At 38.7% G+C, this 18,992-nt stretch overlaps 1 protein-coding gene across 7 annotated transcripts in view; it reads left to right on the top strand.

Annotated features, from left to right (window-relative positions):
• The window catches only part of MTNR1B (melatonin receptor 1B), a 58,691-nt gene that overhangs the window by 3,549 nt on the left and 36,150 nt on the right, over positions 1-18,992 (top strand). For 2 of the 7 annotated variants that reach the window (XR_011138750.1, XR_011138751.1), the window contains exon 2: positions 6,970-7,063. The exons of 4 other annotated variants lie outside the window; for them this stretch is intronic. The gene's annotated coding sequence lies outside the window, so the exon portion shown is untranslated. Of the gene's footprint in view, positions 1-6,969; positions 7,064-14,724; positions 17,088-18,992 lie in introns of those variants that run through there. One more of the 7 variants, XR_011138752.1, reaches the window with a different exon arrangement.

Raw genomic sequence — 18,992 nt, 5'->3', positions numbered from 1 at the left:
CAAAAGTGACTATTAATTTTGGATGTCTTCACTTAAGTATGCCTAATTGGAGGCAGCTTTTAACACGCTAAACTTTTGAAGTACTAAAGTCCACAAGCGCTAAGCAATCATTGTTGGATGGTCAAGTGTCCAGAAGGCTTATCAAGCCATTAAAATCACTAAACGCTTTTAAGAATTTCAGGGTACGTTTCTATAGCCGTAGCTATAGCGATAACATTAGGGGTTGGGGCAAAAACTCAGTAGGAAGAAGTGCAGCAGGTGGGAACCTGACAAGGCATTCCCCATAGCAGGGAGATGAAGCAAATCATGTGTATTTCTTTGGTGCTAAGCCAGCATAAAATCCGTAAGAGGTCTGAATTAGGTCCATTAACTCGCATATTATTTCAGAGAATAGTGAGGACTTGGGACTCTTTGAATTTTGGCAGAAGGCCTAATTTTAACCTCAGAGCACTGCCAAAAATCCATTAGTAGAAACTGTATTTTTAGTGCATTGTGTCAACCTTCTTCACTCCACTATTTTCCTTTCTATATATAACAGTTAACATGGCACAATGAGACTCTGATTTCCATTGAAATTGCAAGGTAGTTCTATGACACAAATTAAGTTATGCTTCTTTTTCCACCTGTGAGAACATGAGTGTAAGTGTATTTGCATTGATGAGTGTGTGTATGGCTGTAAACATAGACAATGCTACTCGTGTACAGACATCAGGACAAAACAGAACATTCCTGCACAAAGAATTGTAATTCTGGTTTTCATCTTTCTACTAAATAAAAAAGTTTAGAAACATAACCAAGCCTTGTGTTTTTGTTCTTTGCTACTTCTCCTTCCTTATCCTTCACTCCGCGTTTACTTCTGTAAAATAGTTGAGGATATGTTTTCTCCATTGTTATTTGTTGTTTTCAGTTATTCTACCTCTCTTTAGCCACACCAGTTCTCTTCCTCTCCTCTATTCTGCATCTCCCTTATTCCTTCCCTATTATTTCTCCTACGTGTGGAACAGCGGAGGGTCATAACATTTTCTCCTGGGATGGGATTCACCTCAGCTAACTATAGAAGACTACTGTCTTCTGAGCTGCTTCTGAGCTTCTTCCCTTGAGCTCTTTTTATAGTCAATGGGGAGATAAGCATCTTTAGGGATAGTTCATCCAACCCATTTTTGAAATCTATATTTGGATGATGTGATTCAGCCCCTAAAAGTGCCTCTTTCTCTTCACTAGGTACAAAGGAAAGCAAGACGGATGTAGCTCTGATGTAAACATCAGAGATTAGGTGAGGTGAAATCAGCATATGAAATCAGAAGCAATCCATCATGTAATTTTTCTATAGGCTTATATCATCTTTAATTTGTGCATGTTCCCCTTCCTTACTCCCTTTCCTCCAAAAAATTATTTTGATTCAAATAAGATTAATGCTAAAAACAAAAATTAATGTCTAATATAAATGAAATATTCAATACTTTATATACACTTCCTAGATCCTGAAACTGCTTGGTGAAGTTGGCTTTTAACATCAGAAATGATACTCACAAGAATAAATTTTGTTGGGCAGAGCTTGGGATCCCACTGTTTATGGTTTCAGCTAGGAGCAGGCTTGGCAGAACTTTATACTACTGAGTTTTTGAACCCTGAATCCTTGGGTTCCTTAGCCATGGACTGTGTGTGTGGCAGGCCAGGCCTTCACATTCTCTTTCACATTCAGGATCTCTAGCTTTGAAGCTGCCTGACACTAAGGAATTCATGGGAACATGACTTCAGTGTACACAAAGGTTTATTGAACCCTATGCTTATAACAAATCAGAGCTCTTTTATCTCTTTAAAATAATTGTATGGTTCAAAACAATTTCTTAGTTTAAGCTTGTACTTATTAGCTGCTGATTTATAGTAGATTTTATTTTATTTGTAGAGCCAACATTGTCATTTAACTTGGATAGATCATTTCTCTCCCTGGTGATAACTCTCATGCAATATTAATAGAAAACAAACATATATTCCCCCTCAGCCTTCATTTTTTCCATACCAAACCAGGCAAACACTTTTAATTTCCTCTAATTAGACAATTTCTTCGTTTTCCTGATTATCTTAAGCCTTTCAGCTCACCTCTCCCAGCTGAATTCATCTTTCCTAAACAGGAGAAATGAGAACTGTGCCTAGTATTACAGATGAAGTATCACCAATACCTTAAACAAATGAATATAAGTGCCCTGACCTGTCCTGCCCTGTCCTATCCTATCCTTCCATGGATAGTACTTGATACATCTGTAGTCGGCTTTTCCTTTTATGCAATAGCATAATATGGATGACTCTTACTGGTGCAGTCGGTTGTTAATAGAGCAGTTCTTTCACTTTTGTCATTTCAGTCCACAAAATTATCATTTTTCCTTCAGCACCTAACCCCTGACCTCATGCTATTATATTCCATACACTTTCTAATCTTTTGTTCCTCAAGGTAAACAGATCTTCCCTTGATTTTTCTCTGTATTGGTGTGGCCTTCCAAATCTGTATTATCACCAAATTTCTATGTTTTGTGATCTAATACTTCTGCATTAGACAAAATTAGTCCAGTGTAGGTTATCTCCCTGTGGTCCAACATTTTGCTTTCCTCACTGTCCATTGCATCGGTAGCCACAGTCTGTGTGATACCCTAGCAAATGCATTTCCAAAGCCATGCCAGCCTAGAACAACCTTCCCAGGTACAGAGAGTTTAGATGTTATTAAATATAAATGATCAGATTAGTTGGCACAACCTATTCTTATAAACTCATTGAATTCTATTGTGTTTGTCTTTTACCTGTGTCTTTAATTCTTCTTTCTTTCAATTTTTTTTTCTGTAGCCTTGTCTACTGTTGAGGTGCGATTAACAAGCCTGAAGATTTCTTGGTCCATTCTTCCTCTCCACCTCCTCCACCTTAAATACAGGTGCCATGTTAGCATATGGTCTTTGATAGAAAAATGGATCTCTTAGGAGTTGCTAATTGTATTTTAGTTTTCTAATTACTCCCTGACTAATTATTTTGCTTATTCATTGCTAGCACCATTCATGCAAAAAGAAACAAAAGTAGTGCCAGCACCCTAGCAAGGGTGAAGGAAATAGGTACTAAAATGTGGGAGCAGTCAGACATGCAGGGGAGCCGGGGCAAAACTGCCCTTTAGGATACATCTGGGAGCCAAGTTCTCTGCTACAGCCCCAAAGAAATCAATGCTTTCCTACTGGGACTGAGAACCAGAGAACACATCCTGCCTCTTTTGGCATGTCCCACATGTAGCTCTCTGTCTTATCAGAACCTATTACACTGTTTCTGAGATAACAGACATTAAATAATTCTTCCTGCCAGGTATATCTAATTGCTCTGACCTGCAGGCATTTTTACATCACTGTGGATATCATAGTTCCTCACCTGCCAGCCTGCCTTGTCCCAAGCCCACCGCTATTGTCCTTATTAAAAACTATAGCAAAATGTTTCTTCATATCAGAGACCATTCTGAAGTGATTTTCAATCTCTGTTTGGATTCTCCCTCTATCAGTAACTGCTCTTTCCTTCTTCTTTTCATCAATGTGACAAAAGGGATTTTGTTTGTTTTAGAAGTCTCTGAAAAGCCAATTAAGTTTAGGTTTTTCACAGAATCACAGAACGCTTGAGGTTGGAAGGGACCTCTGGAGATCATCTAGTCTAACCTCCCTGCTCAAGCAGGGTCCTCTAGAGCACATTGCCCAGGATCACATCCAGATGGGTTTTGAATATCTCCAGGGAAGGAGACTCCACCACCTCTCTGGGCAACCTGGTCCAGTGCTCTGTCACCCTCCCAGGAAAGAAGTTTTTCCTCAGGTTCAGACGGAACTTCCTGTGGTTCAGTTTCTGCCCATTGCCTCTTGTCCTGTTGCTGGGCACCACGGAGAAGAGGCTGGCCTCATCCTCTTGACACTCCCCCTTCAGATACTTGTACACGTTGATGAGATCGCCTCTCAGTCTTCTCTTCTCCAGGCTGAACAGGCCCAGCTCTCTCAGCCTTTCTTCAGAGGAGAGATGCTCCAGTCCCCTCATCATCTTGGTAGCCCTCCGCTGCACTCTCTCCAGTAGCGCCACGTCTCTCGTGTACTGGGGGGCCCACAATTGGACACAGGACTCCAGGTGAGGCCTCCCCAGGGCTGAGCAGAGGGGCAGGATCACCTCCCTCCACCTGCTGGCAACACACTGCCTAATGCACCCCAGGAGACCATTGGCCTTCTTGGCCACAAGGGCACACTGCTGCCTCATGTTTAACTTGTTGTCCACCAGCACTCCCAGCTCCTTCTCGGCAGAGCTACTTTCCAGCAGGTCAACCCCCAGCCTGTCCTGGTGCCTGAGGTTATTCCTGCCTAGGTGCAGGCCCTTGCACTTGCCTTTGTGGAACTTCAGGAGGTTCCTCTCCGCCCACCTCTCCAGCCTGGCCAGGTCCCTCTGAAGGGCAGCACAGCCTTCTGGTGTGTCAGCCACTCCCCCCAGTTTAGGATCATCAGCAAACTTGCTGAGGGTGCACTCTGTGCCTTCCTCCAGGTCATCGATGAGTACATTGAACAAGACTGGACCCCGTACTGACCCCTGGGGGACACCTTTAGCTACAGGCCTCCAACTTGACTCTGCGCCGTTCACCACAACCCTCTGAGCTCGGCCATCCAGCCAGTTCTCAATCCACCTCACTTTCCACTCATCCAACCCACACTTCCTGAGTTTACCTAGGAGGATGTGATAGGAGACAGTGTCGAAGGCCTTGCTGAAGTCCAGGGAGACAACATCCACTGCTCTGCCCTCATCTACGCATCCAGTCATTCCATCAGAGAAGGCTATCAGATTGGTCAAGCATGATTTCCCTTTGGTGAATCCATGCTGACTACTCCTGATCACCTTCTTGTCCTCCAGATGCTTAGTGAGGACCTCCAGGAGGAGCTGTTCCATCACCTTTCCAGGGATGGAGGTGAGGCTGACAGGCCTGTAGCTCTCTGGCTCCTCCTTCTTGCCCTTTTGGAAGACTGGCGTGACACTGGCTTTCTTCCAGTCCTCAGGCACCTCTCCTGATCTCCAGGACCTTTCCAAGATGATGGAGAGTGGCCTAGCAATAACATCCACCACCTCCCTCAGCACTTGTGGATTCAGGGCCCATGGATTTATGGATGTCAAGTTTGGACAAAAGATCTCTAACCTGATCCTCCTCCACTGTGGGAGAGTTTTCCTTTCTCCAGCCTTCCTCTCTTGTCCCCAGGCTCTGGAATTCCTGAGGGCTGGCCTTAGCAGTAAAGACTGAAGCAAAGAAGGCATTCAGCAACTCTACCTTCTCTGTATCCGTCACCAGGACTTCTTACTCAGAGGGATGCACTGCTCTTGAGCATGGAGGAAGTGATACTTGAATATTAACTAGCTCTCCTGGACCCCTCTTCCTTCTAGGGCCCTACTCCATGACATTCCCCTAAGTAGGTCCCTGAAGAGGCCAAAGTCAGCTCTCCTGAAGTCCTGGGCTGCGATCCTACTTATTGCCCTGCTCCCTCCTCGTAGGATCCTCAACTCCACCATCTCATGGTCACTGCAGCCAAGGCTGCCCCCAACCTTCACACCTCCAACTAGACCTTCTTTGTTTGTTAGTACAAGGTCTAGCAGTTCCCATTACCGGTTCCCATGTTATCCAGTTTTGCTCTCTCTGGCAAATCTTTGGTGGATCTCTTTTCCTGTTCCTTCTACAGCCTCTCTTCTTGCCCCAGTATCTTTTCTGAGACATTTCCTCCATCTAGATCTGCAACCCTTTCTTACAATTTTTCCTCTTTGGGATGCAAGTTCCAAATAATTTTTTGTATCGTTAATATAAAGAAATGTCAAGCTTTCGTCACATTCAAGTCTCTAAGCTCCTCAGTACAGTTCACTTTCCTAATTAGTTTCTTTTATTTATTGAAATATGTCCTTTTAAAGCAAAAATCCTTAGTTATATCTGTTTTGTTTATCCTTCCATTTAATTCAAACTAAATCATCTTCTCTGCTTTCAGCGCGAGGCTATTTTCTGTGATAAGCTCTTCAGGGATATCTTTGTTCTTTTTCAAAGCAAAGGCTGAAATATGTTGGCTAGTAGACTTTGTGTTGAAGAAATCTATTGGGTATCTGGCCAGGACTCAGCCACCACGAGTGTGTTTGTTATCCCCTTTGCATATAAGAAGCTGTAGTGTCCTATTATTAAATGAATTCCATTCCTTTTGCCCTACTAAATAGAGCTTATCTTACCCTATTGCAGATTACCAGGTACTTCCCTACACATTGCTGTTACAGCTCCTCCTCTATTTAATTTTGTCTTTTTATAGGATATTTTATAATGCGCTTTTGCACTTGCCCTTATAATGTCCTTTTTATTAATACACAGGACTACTTCAAAACCTTCATCCTTTTTTCTGTCTTGTGAAGACTATACAATTTTGAGTTAAGATTTCTCATCTCCAATCATTGATGCAATTTCATTCTAATAGAATTATTGCCATGAAATCTCTTTCATATTTTTCACTATTTTTGGAACCCTTACTTTGTTGCATATGTTCCTTGCATTCTTTTACTTAGTCTGCTACTTTTCTGACTACAAATGCAATCAAATCAGTAACTCTTTACAGTCAACCTCCTCAATCTCTAAGCTCCAATTGTCCGTATTTGTTGCCATCACCTTCCCCCAGCCAATTTCCCCCTGCCCTGTGTATTAAACCAAGAAATGATATGAATTTTTCCTATACTCTTTTTCCACCTCTCAGTTTAAAGTTCTTTTTATTCATTCTGCCAGGCTGGATTGGAAATAAGTATCCCATAATCTTAGACAAAATCTGTCTATCAAGGTAGGAATTCTCTTTTCAGAGGATCCCTCCAAATGGTCAATATCCCAAACCCTTGTACACAAGTTCTAAAATCACCCAGTCATATGCCCTTGACTCATTTAATACTTCTAATTGCATTTCTGTTCTCTTCCAGGTGGTGAAATAGGATAAGTTCATCATTGAATCCATTGTCTTTTCTGTGAGACTCGGTTGAAAAAGTAACTAGCTGAGTAAATAAGTCTTCAAAGGTATCTATAAAATAGTGCCTTTAAACTCTGTTAACCTGTTATTAATCCAAAAAGTAGAAAAACAAAGAGAAAAGCTAATACTGTTCATTTGCAAAGTAGGAGAAATTGCTTGAACAGAGGAAGTATCCTTCAGAAAAAGGAAATAAACCTTGCAAGTAAATTTTGATGTATAAATCAGAGATCTAAGAGCATTCTAGATGAGAAGAAATCTAAAGCATATAGGATTTTTAAATATTTTGAAAGTAAAAAGACTGTAAGGAAATTAGTAGCCTAAGAGAATTGAAAGAAGCATTTAGAAGTGTACAAACATTGTTTAGGAAAAAAATAAAAACCTTCTATATCAGTCCTTACATAGAGAATGCTCAGGAGATTAATAGTTTCTTCAGAAGCAGTAGGAGGTAGCTTTGCATGGCACTATATGCAGAATAATGAATAGCTTAGAGAAGATAGATTAGAATGGTCTTTTTCCTGAGTCTCATGACAAGACCAAGCATATGATCAATAAAATTTAAAGGTGAAAAATACTAAGATGGAAAAGAAAATGCTTTTTTGAACTCTAAGTAATCTGTGAAAATCAAGAATTTGGCAAAATTTAAAGAATTGTTGACTATTCTGTAAGTATTCTGAGTGTTCAATGTTATAATGGCTAATGCTACCAAAAATTAGAGGGTATAAAATGTGTTAGTGGTAGGCATAAACCAGCTTCTAGCAATTAAGGATTAGGATAAAACTCTAATCTGAGGGCAAGTTATTCTACATCTGTGGGATACTTTGTATTGTCCTCTGGTACCTGGTGATACATTACAGACAACAGCTCCAAATCATTATGGCACTTTCCTTTTATCCTGTAGAAGAAGAGATCAGTTTATTGATAAATGAATAGGAAGCGTTATCACCAAGATCAACTCCAAGACACTTGTGTGTATTTTAGAATAATATGCTGATCTCTGTTCCACTGAATAGCTGGGGTTCTTTAGAAGAAACAAAATGATAAGCATTCAGATGAACTGAATAAATACCTGCACCTCCAACTGAAGAGTCCGAGCAGGTATTTACATTGTCTATTGCGGCTGGCATGAGTATGCTCTGTCCATACTCTGAGCTGAAAGAAAACCATATGATGATGTTAGTGTGACATGTCACCTGCAATACTATACCCTGGCTCTCCATAGATCCTGCTCTAATGTGGTCACAAAGCTCTTTGTTTTTCTTCAGCTCAGAGTTTGAGTAAGTTTGCTTGTATATGTCTGAAATATCCTGTGCAAACATAACCTCAGAGACAGGAAATTAGAAGGACCTCTAGTTTGCTGTAGTATGGCAGTTCTTACGTGTCTTAGCAGCACTCCCTTTACTGCCAGCTGTCCCTTGGAATCTGGACAGGCTTTTCCTCTGCAGCCCTTGCTGACTATGTGAGGCATGTTCTGTCTTCAGTAAAGCTCTATTCTTGGATAGACCAGCAGAAACTCTTCAAGGGTTCACACAGCTCTTTGACACAGTAAGCAAGCTAAGAGCTAAGAGACCAAATATGCTCAGTGAGAGCAGTTAGAACTCATTTTAAAAGGCAGTAATTTTTTCTCTTTGCAGATACGTGTTCACCAGGTAGCTTGAGCCATTCTACTGAGAAATTTATAAAAGGCTATGTTCAGCTCTCTAAAATCAGGGACAGCTTGTTCTCTGCCTTTAGAAGGTGTAGAATTTGATCTATTCTGCGTACCACTATCTTCAGATATGCCAGCTTCAGATCGAGATTTTAGCCTCTTAGATATTATCCTTTACAAGCAATATTGGTACCTTCATGTAGAGTGTCAAATAAATTGCCTTATTCCCAAGAAGACAGATGCTGTTTTCAGAATGCATATGCGAACAACTACGTTATCCTGAGCTGACTTAACAGAACCAGTGCTTCGGTTGGCAGAAAGGAAGAAAGGCTACCATAATTTATATCTTCCTAAAAATCAAAATCTGAGCAGTTGAACTAGTTTTTAAACTGCCCTCTTGAGATGGGCATGAAACTGACTTCCTCATAACAAAAGTAAACAGAAATACATGTTTAAATCACTGTGGGTGCAACTCCATTGACTTTCTTAACAACAGTGGCTGTTTTGGAATCTTCTCATTTACTTTTGATTTAATACTGATAAAGAGTGAACTATATCACAAAGCCAACATTTTCCTGACTTTTCAGCTGGGTAAGAATGCTATTAAACTCAGAGATGGGACAGTCACCTCTTAACATGACAACAGATAACGTCAGCCTAGAACACCCATCAGCTTACACTACTGATCTGGATTTCTGGGTTTCTTTTTTACTCACTTATATATTACGGTGATTTTTGATTACACTGTTTAATAGATGCTGTTTAAGTTATGTCTGAAGAAAAAAACATAAACCTTCTCACAAAGTCATCAGTTGTGTTCAGCTACTATTTATGGACTTTAGTTTGATTTTTTTTGGTGTTCAAATACCTATATGAAGGTTATACTGATATTACATATCACTTCCACAGCACTGCCATCTTTCTGCTATAAAACAACACCTGTTCATCTCTTACATTAGATTACCACATTTGCACAATAAGGGCAGCAATTACTGTCAGAAAATATAACATATAGCCATTGAAGTTAGTAGTCTGGCTAATAAGATTAGGAAAAATATCCATTTCATGTATAAGCCTTGTAAATATAATTCTATTGACTAATTATAAGTTCGGAGTGGGTACCGAAGCATAAAATACAGCCCTGCATAAAAGACAGGGATGTACAAATGACATCCACATGTCTCTAAGCTTTGCTCAAAACCAGTCTGAAATTCTCGTTGTCCTCTCCGACTAATATCAATGAAAATTTTTCTATTACTACAGTATGCACAGAACTTAATTTGAGCTCGGATAGTAAAAAGGATCTCGTATCAGATGGCTATCACCTATAAATAATTGTTATCTAATCAATCTAGGTATTTTTATTTTATTGTCTCATAGCTTGAACAGTTCTTTTCATTAAAGTAAAAGTAATCCATTTTACTGAGCATTTTCTGCATAGTCCTAAAACAATGTGGCTATTCAAACTATTAAATGTGGTTAACCTTATACTTTGCATTCCATATATGCTAGGCAGGTATAAGGCATTTGGCTGTATTTTTTATAAGTGTGCTGATGTTAAAAGTTCATCTGAACCTCTTGAACCTTTCACAGCAGGATGAAGTCTTAGAAGAGTATCATTATCCCTTCCCCTTCCCCTTCTGCCAAGCGGGACCTGCATTCAGGTTTCCTCATCACAATATAGTCAACTAAGTTAATTCACGGCCAAGTGGTGTGTTTAGCAGAGCACAGGCCTCCACCTGTTCAGGTAAACTGTTAGATAGATCACTAACTCTTCAATGTACCATAGTCTTCTGGTTAGGATGACTACACCTTCTCTTTGCTGAGCATACAAGATCTTCTAGTTTGTTTTTCTCATGCCAGAAATTTTGCTTTCCTCTCTGCTCCAGCATCCACAATAACCCATAACTTCATGATTATGACCCTGGCTTACAGTATAGAGATTGTGGATTCAAGTCTTTCTCACTTTTTGAACAAGTGCTCAACTTATTAGGCATCAACTCAAAACTTACTACTCGTACATTTTTAATGGGCATTCTCAGTGAAACAGATGTGCTCAGACCATGCCAAGTAAACTGAACTCCTTTGGAGACCTCATGCCAGCACGACTCTTTTCTATGTCTTGCATAAGCCTTAGTCACAAGTGGAGCCCTACACACTAAGTTCAGAAGAGAAAGGAAACTTCAGCTGAAGATATTAAGGAAAGTTTTTGCCTGAAATTTCAAGCAATAGAAGTACTTCATGGCCTAACAGACTAAGAGGGCTTTTCCTGAACCGCTGTCCTGACTGATAAGCTCCCATTTCCACCTAGAGGATACGTTAGATTTCTAAGTTATTTGTTTATTTTCTAAGTTCCTGTTCCCCCCACTATAAATTAGTACTTTTATGCACAGCTGTGGCCTGGAAGTGCAAAGACATCTGAAAGCAGAAAACATTTATCCACACACATTTGCAATACAAAAAGAAACAGGAAAGACATTGGCTCAACTTTAGTTTTAAAGAGTAAGATGCAGGACAATTAGGCATTTTCATTAATTATTTATGTTCCTGGAGTCTAAAGAACATGCTTTACTCATGTTCTTCCAGAAAATATTTACTGAAGCCTAAATATAATGATTATATAATATTTAACTAGTTACATTTTCACTATCTTAATTTCTAATTACTGAATTTGATTGATTACTCAGAATTGATTCTGCATTCTTCAGGCCTGATTCATCATACAATCAAATCAAAGAGGGTCTTTATAGGGATTTCAGTGAGAGTTGGATCAAGACCTTTTATCTTGCTCATGTCCTGCTGAAATCAACTGAGTCTTTTAAAGCTCATGTAGCCTCCGGTCATCTTTAAGTAGGCTGAATTAGGTCCCAGGACTGTAAGACTGGAGCTCTTGGTATAGGAAGTATGTTTAGGGAACTTGGAATTCTCTTTACACTTAAAACGCATCTTTCTGAATGTGGAAGTCATATCAGCTTTGTCCCTTCCCTCATTCTCCCTAGAGTGTAATTCTGGCAATAGGTTATGCTGCTTATCAAATAGTTTATTAAAATGGGATAGGTTAAATGTCTTACCATGAAAATTTGTAATTCTCATATATATATTCCTATTAACAGATATACATATGTGTGTATATGCATGTTTACTATTTAATAATTAAAGCAGTATACATATATAGTATATATGTAACAGGTAAGATTTAAGCGTAAATCAAGCGTGCTTGATTAAGCTAATTAAAAATAAAATTAATCCACTCGTGATTCTAGTCATATAGATGCCAAATTGATAAAAAGAGAAATCTAAAAACTCTTAGTAGGTCTTTTTGTAGTTGGAAGTGGAGTTGCCAAAATGTTGGGATTTTTTTTTCCTTAAGAAGTTAGATTAATGAGGGAGCTGATGCTGTTCTTAAATCTCTTTACTACTGATTTTGCCGTGTTCTGTTCATCATAACTACTAGAACTAAATAATAAAATAAGAAAAAAACCAGCAAAACACAACACTTTCGCTACATGTCTCCCAAAGGAAAGGAGGTATGTTGTAATAATGGGACTTCCACGTAAAATGTTCATGTAATAAAAATATTGTTACTATCGTTATTTATATGTTTGACATGTGCAATTTTTCTTTAGGATTTTAGTAGTCACATAGTCTTTCATGGTATCTAGATGAGTATCTAGATTTGTGATTTACACCACTCTTCTCCTTCAGACAATTACTAAAAAAACAAACCAGGAAATTTTAGCAAGTGTCAAAAAGTTATGATGAACTTTTTATAAATAAAGACACTGTCTGAACACTCTTAAATGACAGACTGAATTGCACCTTTTAAGTCTTAAGCCTTTCCATGACAGATTTTGGCAGTTATTGAACCACATTGTAGAAGCAATATGTTCTGAGGCCGTAAGCAGTACTCGTAGAACTTCTTTTCATACTTATTTTTTCTGCTAAAGAAAACAACAATTATTGAACTGGAATGACTGTTGCAACAAACCTTTTTCAATATGCATAGCGTATCTGAAATCTGAGGAACAATAAATTTACTAATCCCTCTAACTCAGACACATATTTGATTATAACCATTATAGGACAAATATAACCATTATATGGCAAATCATACCCTTGGCCACTTTACGTTTACCCTGATTTTCTTCCTTTTACTCTCTGTGTGCTTGTTCTTAGCCTGTACATTTATCTGGCAGATACCATACTTTTTTTTCTGAATTATAAATTCTTGGCATAATGTGCATCCACCAGAACTATTGTACTTTCAAAAATAATGTGACTGAGAAATGCAAAATAATGAGAAGGTTTCTACTTGTTATATAGGAGCTTTTGAAAAGTCTACCCTATGTGGATAATAATAATCACAGCTCATTAGAAAGGTCACCATGTTCCGGTTTGAATAAAAGTGTTTTGATATTGAAGACTGCTTCTATACCAATCGATAAGAATTTATTTCACTGCATCCAAGAGTCACATTCTCTTCGCTGTCCAGACATAGGACCTTCTCACCAGTGTGCCAAGTGTTCCTTCTTCTGGAAACCCAGGCATCCAACAGGCAGGAATTGGTTATACTGCACCTCAGTCTGTGATCAGGATGTGATCTGTTGTATGCAAGGTGCAATCTCAATTTGTTTCATCAGTTCAAAAATAACCTAACAGCGTTAGTTTCTTATGGAAGGGAACAAAATAGTTGCTTATATGAGAATGGGCTAAATAACTGTTTACAACAGAGACTAAATTATAGCTGCAAACTAGACTAACTCTGTAGCTCTTGCTCCTTAAGTGGAAGTGGAAATAAGTTCAAGAGTAGTCTGTGGCTACTCCCGAGGGTGTTCAGAAGACCTGATACACATATGGCTACGTCTCAATGACTCCACTAACTGCAGTCTGCAGTCAAGAAAGTGGGAAAAGATCATGTGTCCTGAAACAGCATCTTCCAGATGGCAGGTTTGATATGAATTTTTCAGTTCATATGATATTATATATACCATCAGATTATGGTCCCACTTCATCCAGAAGGCAGAGGAAAGATTTCCCACTCTCCCCACCCCTCCCCCCCAAAAAAAGAAAGAAAAAATTAAAAAAGAAAGACAGGCAGAAAGGTATTAATTCACAACCCTTGTCCAAACAAAATGAGAATGAACACAGTTAATTCTGGAACTGAAGAGTTTCCTCTTGCTACTCCCCCTTCCTGGACTCAGTTACAAGGAAAGCCTGTAAGAGTATTTCTACAAGATTTTTGAAGAGAAAGAGAGTAGGAAGGAGAGAGAACTGCACATCCTACCATAAGAAAAAGCACTCAGAGGATAATCATATATTTTAGACACAGTAGCCTTGACTTAGTTGCTTAAAAATAGGCATCTGATGCCACTTGAGAAGCCTTGGAAAACGTGAAACATCAGCATGGGTCTTGCAGAACAGGACCTGTAGGGCACCTACACCTTTCTAGAGTGGCAGCTGGAAGCCAGACAAACAAGCCAAGGGCCTATGTTTAGGCAATTGAATGAAGCTCAGATGGTGACATTCTTCTGCTCCAGACGTGCAGGTGTCTAAGTGTGAGCATGGTATCTAGACTCCCGTAGTTAATGTAGTCAATACACTGGAATTGCCCTACAGAGTGATTCAGCTCATCCTGAGATAGTGAATGGGCACTTTCCAGGCACAACTGACCGCATCGACTAGATCGCCACTGAATATATGAGAAATTAGATTCACTTAGATCATATACATATACCTTTATTTAAATATTTAAATATAATTTGTTTTACTCTCTAACTCAATCCCATTCTTAGTATTGGGCTCTGACTCATGAAGCTCAGGTTGCATGCTTCTTTACATTGACAATGTGGAGATTTTAGTCCTCCTAACTTTGTTTCATCCTATTACATCTAAGCTGAATGCCTAGTCTGAATTACAAAGATTTGAACACTCCACAGCATGTCCATAAAAATTACAAGAATGAAAAAACTGAGAAAGGAGTTCTTTCAGTGTGTGGCCTCTGGAATTAGAAATAAGACAAAGTTCCTCATATTTCTCACTAAATGGAATGCCTTCTCTTTACAGTCTTTTCTCCACAATGAGATAATGCCACAACAAACTAAAAATTCTGGTTCATGTTGAGAAAAAAAGAAAAAAGAAAGTGAATCAAAGCGAACTGCAGCTGAGTCCTAGGATTTCCAGGCTCATACAAGGTACTGAATAGTTTGAGCTGCCCTTAAAAACAATATGGATGCACCTTGGCATCTTTCCAGTGCTGCACCTTCTCAGAGGAGAAAGAAGTAGCTTGGAGAAAGACATGCCTTTTCATCCTTCAATGCAGCTAACAGGCTTATTATAGACTGAACATAACTTATTAAAAAGGACAGAGACTATGAGCTTCCCCCCAGCCACATACTTAAATGTCCTCTCTCTTTTAAACTGACCTGACTATTCCAGCATTTGGATGAACGATTTCATGCCTGCACACTATATAATATGTTAATACCATGCACATGGGCCTGGAATTTTATCCTTTTCCAGGATATGTATTTTAGAAGCAAGAGTTCCATGGCAAAGAGTAAATTAGTTATTCAGCTGTTAGGTCCTGAAGTCCTAGGCTCACTAACTGTACATTAGTTAACTGCAAATTAACTGCACACTTTCATGGCTCAAGAGATTTCTGCTAAAAAACTGTAGTCCAAGAGGAAGCTCATTCTATTTAGCTTCAAGATTTGAGACAAGGAGGCGGGGATTAGAAACTTCCCATATCTCTTCCATGAAGATTGGAGAAGGAGAAACACTTTCAAAAGTTGTTCTTCATCCTTAAGATCTGAACCACCCTAAGGAGATGTCTAAATTTTTCCTTTGATGATGGAGAAAACCTAGGATGAGTGGCCATGTAAACTATGAGCCTCCATTTTAGGTGGCATGCATCTTTCTAACCCTAAGAAATGACCTTATGATCTTCATGTAGATTGCAGTGAGGTAAGAAGGGTAATGGTAATAGGTAATAAGAGGGGGTAGGTAATAAGTAATATGAGGTAATATGAGGTAATAAAGTAATATGAGGTAATAAGAAGGGGTAATGACCACAAGTTTCTGCTGGGAAGGTCCACTTTGGACATTACAGGAAAAAAAATCACTAGGAAGGTGATACCTGGAACAGATTATGAAGAGGAGTAGCTTCAGAGGTTTTCAAGACTCAGCTGGACAAAGCCATGACTGACCTGATCCAGAGCTGGAATCTGTTTCAGGTGGGGATCTGGATTATACGACCTTTAGAGGCTCCTTCCAACGAACATTTTTATGATCCTATATGATCCATTTTACAAAATCTCCTTTGTTGGATATCATAGCAGAATTCAAACACAGAAAAAACATGTAGTGCAAATAACCTCCCAGTGCCAGAAGCCATAATTCCAGAGCAAGTGCAGAATGGGTAGGGTAGCAGTAGCTAAGGGGTCAGTCCCATCACATTTTTCCCAAAGTTTCCAAACTTAGCAGAGGCCTTGTTCTGGGGGTTATGAGGTCTGGAAAACTCTTCTACAGGCCTTCAGTTTTGTTCCTCAGCTGTATACTCTGAAATAAGTACAGCCTTCAGGCTCATCCTGAGATCCAGACATGAATATAGAACATTGTCCAACACTAAAAGCTCATACCTGAGGAGAAAGTGGTTCTACAGACCTGAATTGAATAGGAAAAGTTAAAATTTTTGGAAAAAAAAAAAGAAAATATTCACTCACATAAAATTTTTATTGTTTGTTTGCAGATTTTCTAATGTTTTATCCCAAAACAGATATTGAAAGATGTTCAAATATCACACATTTTCCCTGTCTCAGAAACCAACTTCTGACCTTATTTAGATCAGCTAAGACAATAAGAAACCGAGCTTTTGTTATCCTGACTTTTTAAATTACGAAGATTTCAGCCAATCAAGAGTGAAGGAACAGTGTATACAGTATTTTTCTTGATGAAAAGGCAGCTATACTTACTTGAAAATAACTCTTTTCATTATAAATCACTGGCAGGCTACTTTGGAAAAAATAGCTGTTTGCTCCAGTTTTGTTTGTGCTTATGCCTGTAATTTAAGGCCCTTTTAGGACAATGGCTCATCCATCAGTCCTGTCACAAATTAAACTGGTACATTTCACAGCACTAAAAGTATCATGCTGGTGGATAAACAGACCGGTTTTACTATAATCCCCTGTGATCATTTTAGCACCTGTAAGTTCACAACACTTAATTATGCTATGATTCTTATCCATTAGTATTACAATAATAAAGTAAATTTTAGAATCTATCAAGCATCAAGGACTCATTCTAAATATTAATGATGATATCTGTCATGCTATTTCTTTTATTCATTCATTTTTATTGAACAGAAAGATGTATCCAGTAGGATGGAGGAATGAATGCTAAGATGAAGTGCTATATAGTTAAGTCTTTTCTAAAGCCCAAGTTATATGTTTGCTAAATTTATTCTGAGAAAGATAGCATTCTGTAGAATATAGCATTTATTACATTACAGAGAAACTTTTGTATGTAAAATAATTCAGAAGCAGTAGCGGTAGAATCATGAAAGTGAAATCCACAGCCCTCGGGCAGAATCCCCACTCTTTATCTGGGCGTATTTAGGAGCCTCAGAATGAAATTCATGATAGCCAGTATGCTGAGTAAGGTCATACTCAGTCCAGCCATTTGGAAACACTGAGGAAAAGACAGCATCTAAGCAAACCTGTTAGAAATCAGGTGTTACTAGAGTATACAGGGTGTAATCTTTGGATTGCTACGAAGGAAAAGCTTCACAAAACACCTTAGTTGGAATTTCCATCTTCACTCGGACAAACCCTCTGGGACTGAGTCTGCAAACTCGAGATAGCATGTGACTTTAACACACTGTACTTTCTTCCATGTCATCTTTTAAAAACAAAAGAACCATCTTTTTTAGCCCTAAGGTGAGAGATAGTTAATTCCTCTATTGTCTTAAAAGCATCTCAGCAAATCCCTTCTGAAGCAATAAGCCATCTTCACAGTAACTGCTACTACACTGTTTGGAAATGAAACCACGCTTATCTCTGAGGGCAGTTTTAGCCTCAGCCACCTAGACTGCCTGTTGACAATTCCAGGTTCTGATTTAAGCATTGCATCTTTCATTCAATCAAGAGCTGCTAAGATTGCTGAGTGTTACCCTGCATATCAAATATAGAGAGATTTGCAAAAGAAGTCAGCATGCAATCTCTTCTAGATAAACATGAAATGAAAAAAAAAAAGATTTCTCAAAGTGTTTACAGGCTGAGGAACTTATTGGATACCAAGCTCATCAGAAAATACAGCCCATCCACCTTACGACTATGTGCAAAATCGCTTAATCCTATTATCTACAGACTTAGAATTCACAAAAAGGAGATGTGAATCTCCTTACACAAGCAATACTTGTATACTTCTTATGTAAGTGCCTTTTGAAGCAAAGAGATGACTTTTCCTGCAGTTTTCTTGTAGGAACCAGCTAACTACGCTGTCTTAATGTGTAGCTCCATCAGAGTTGATCATGCATTTTGTTTTGAATAAAATGCTGTGCTCTGTCCTGGGCTTCACTCATGGAGTGTAAATATAAATATATAAATCATCTGCAAAAGCCTGATAGAGAAGTATTTTGGGAACCCTAAGAGCAGCAGCTATTGCATTCCTGCTTTTACTCCAAAACACTGCTAGCACCACAGAGGCCAAAATGACTCAGTTGAAAAGTTGAAATGACTCCCATAGTTTTCCCAGAAATCTAATCCGTAATGTTTAGTTATAAGAAATAATTTCTTATCTGTGCATAGCCTCAGACTACAAGAATGTGAAACATTTCTAATTAGTGCCCCATCCTTGGCTACTGCTTTTTTAGATGTAGGAATGATTTGGAGTATTAATGTAATGACCTTTTCATTAATATCCCATTAATTCTATCACAACCTCAGCAAAGTTTGACTTAATGAATGATTGTAAGACAAGTAACCAATAAATTTGCAGGATGCTACAAGAAGGTACCACTTCTGATTGCCTACTGAGGTAAGGCTCCAGCATGACACTAGCCTGCTCTTAAAAAGCTTGTACGTTAACTTAATTATTGGTGTTCATATAATTAAGTATTGCATTGAAAGAGACATATATTAAGAGGAAAGATTTTCACTTAATATAAACTGGCAGAACTCTATTAACAGAACTGGCTTAACAATGCATAGGCAGACATTAACTCATTCTGATTTTGGTGAGATTCCAATAGGAAATATTTTCTGAAATGCTTGCTTTTTTACAGTGTAAGTATTTTAAAAGGTAGAACTTTTTCTTTGCCTTTTAATGTGGTCTTT

This window comes from Struthio camelus, chromosome 1 (genome assembly GCF_040807025.1).
Source record: "Struthio camelus isolate bStrCam1 chromosome 1, bStrCam1.hap1, whole genome shotgun sequence".
NCBI lineage: Eukaryota > Metazoa > Chordata > Aves > Struthioniformes > Struthionidae > Struthio > Struthio camelus.
Note: the sequence above shows the minus strand (reverse complement) of the source record. Positions and strands in the feature narration are given on the sequence as shown.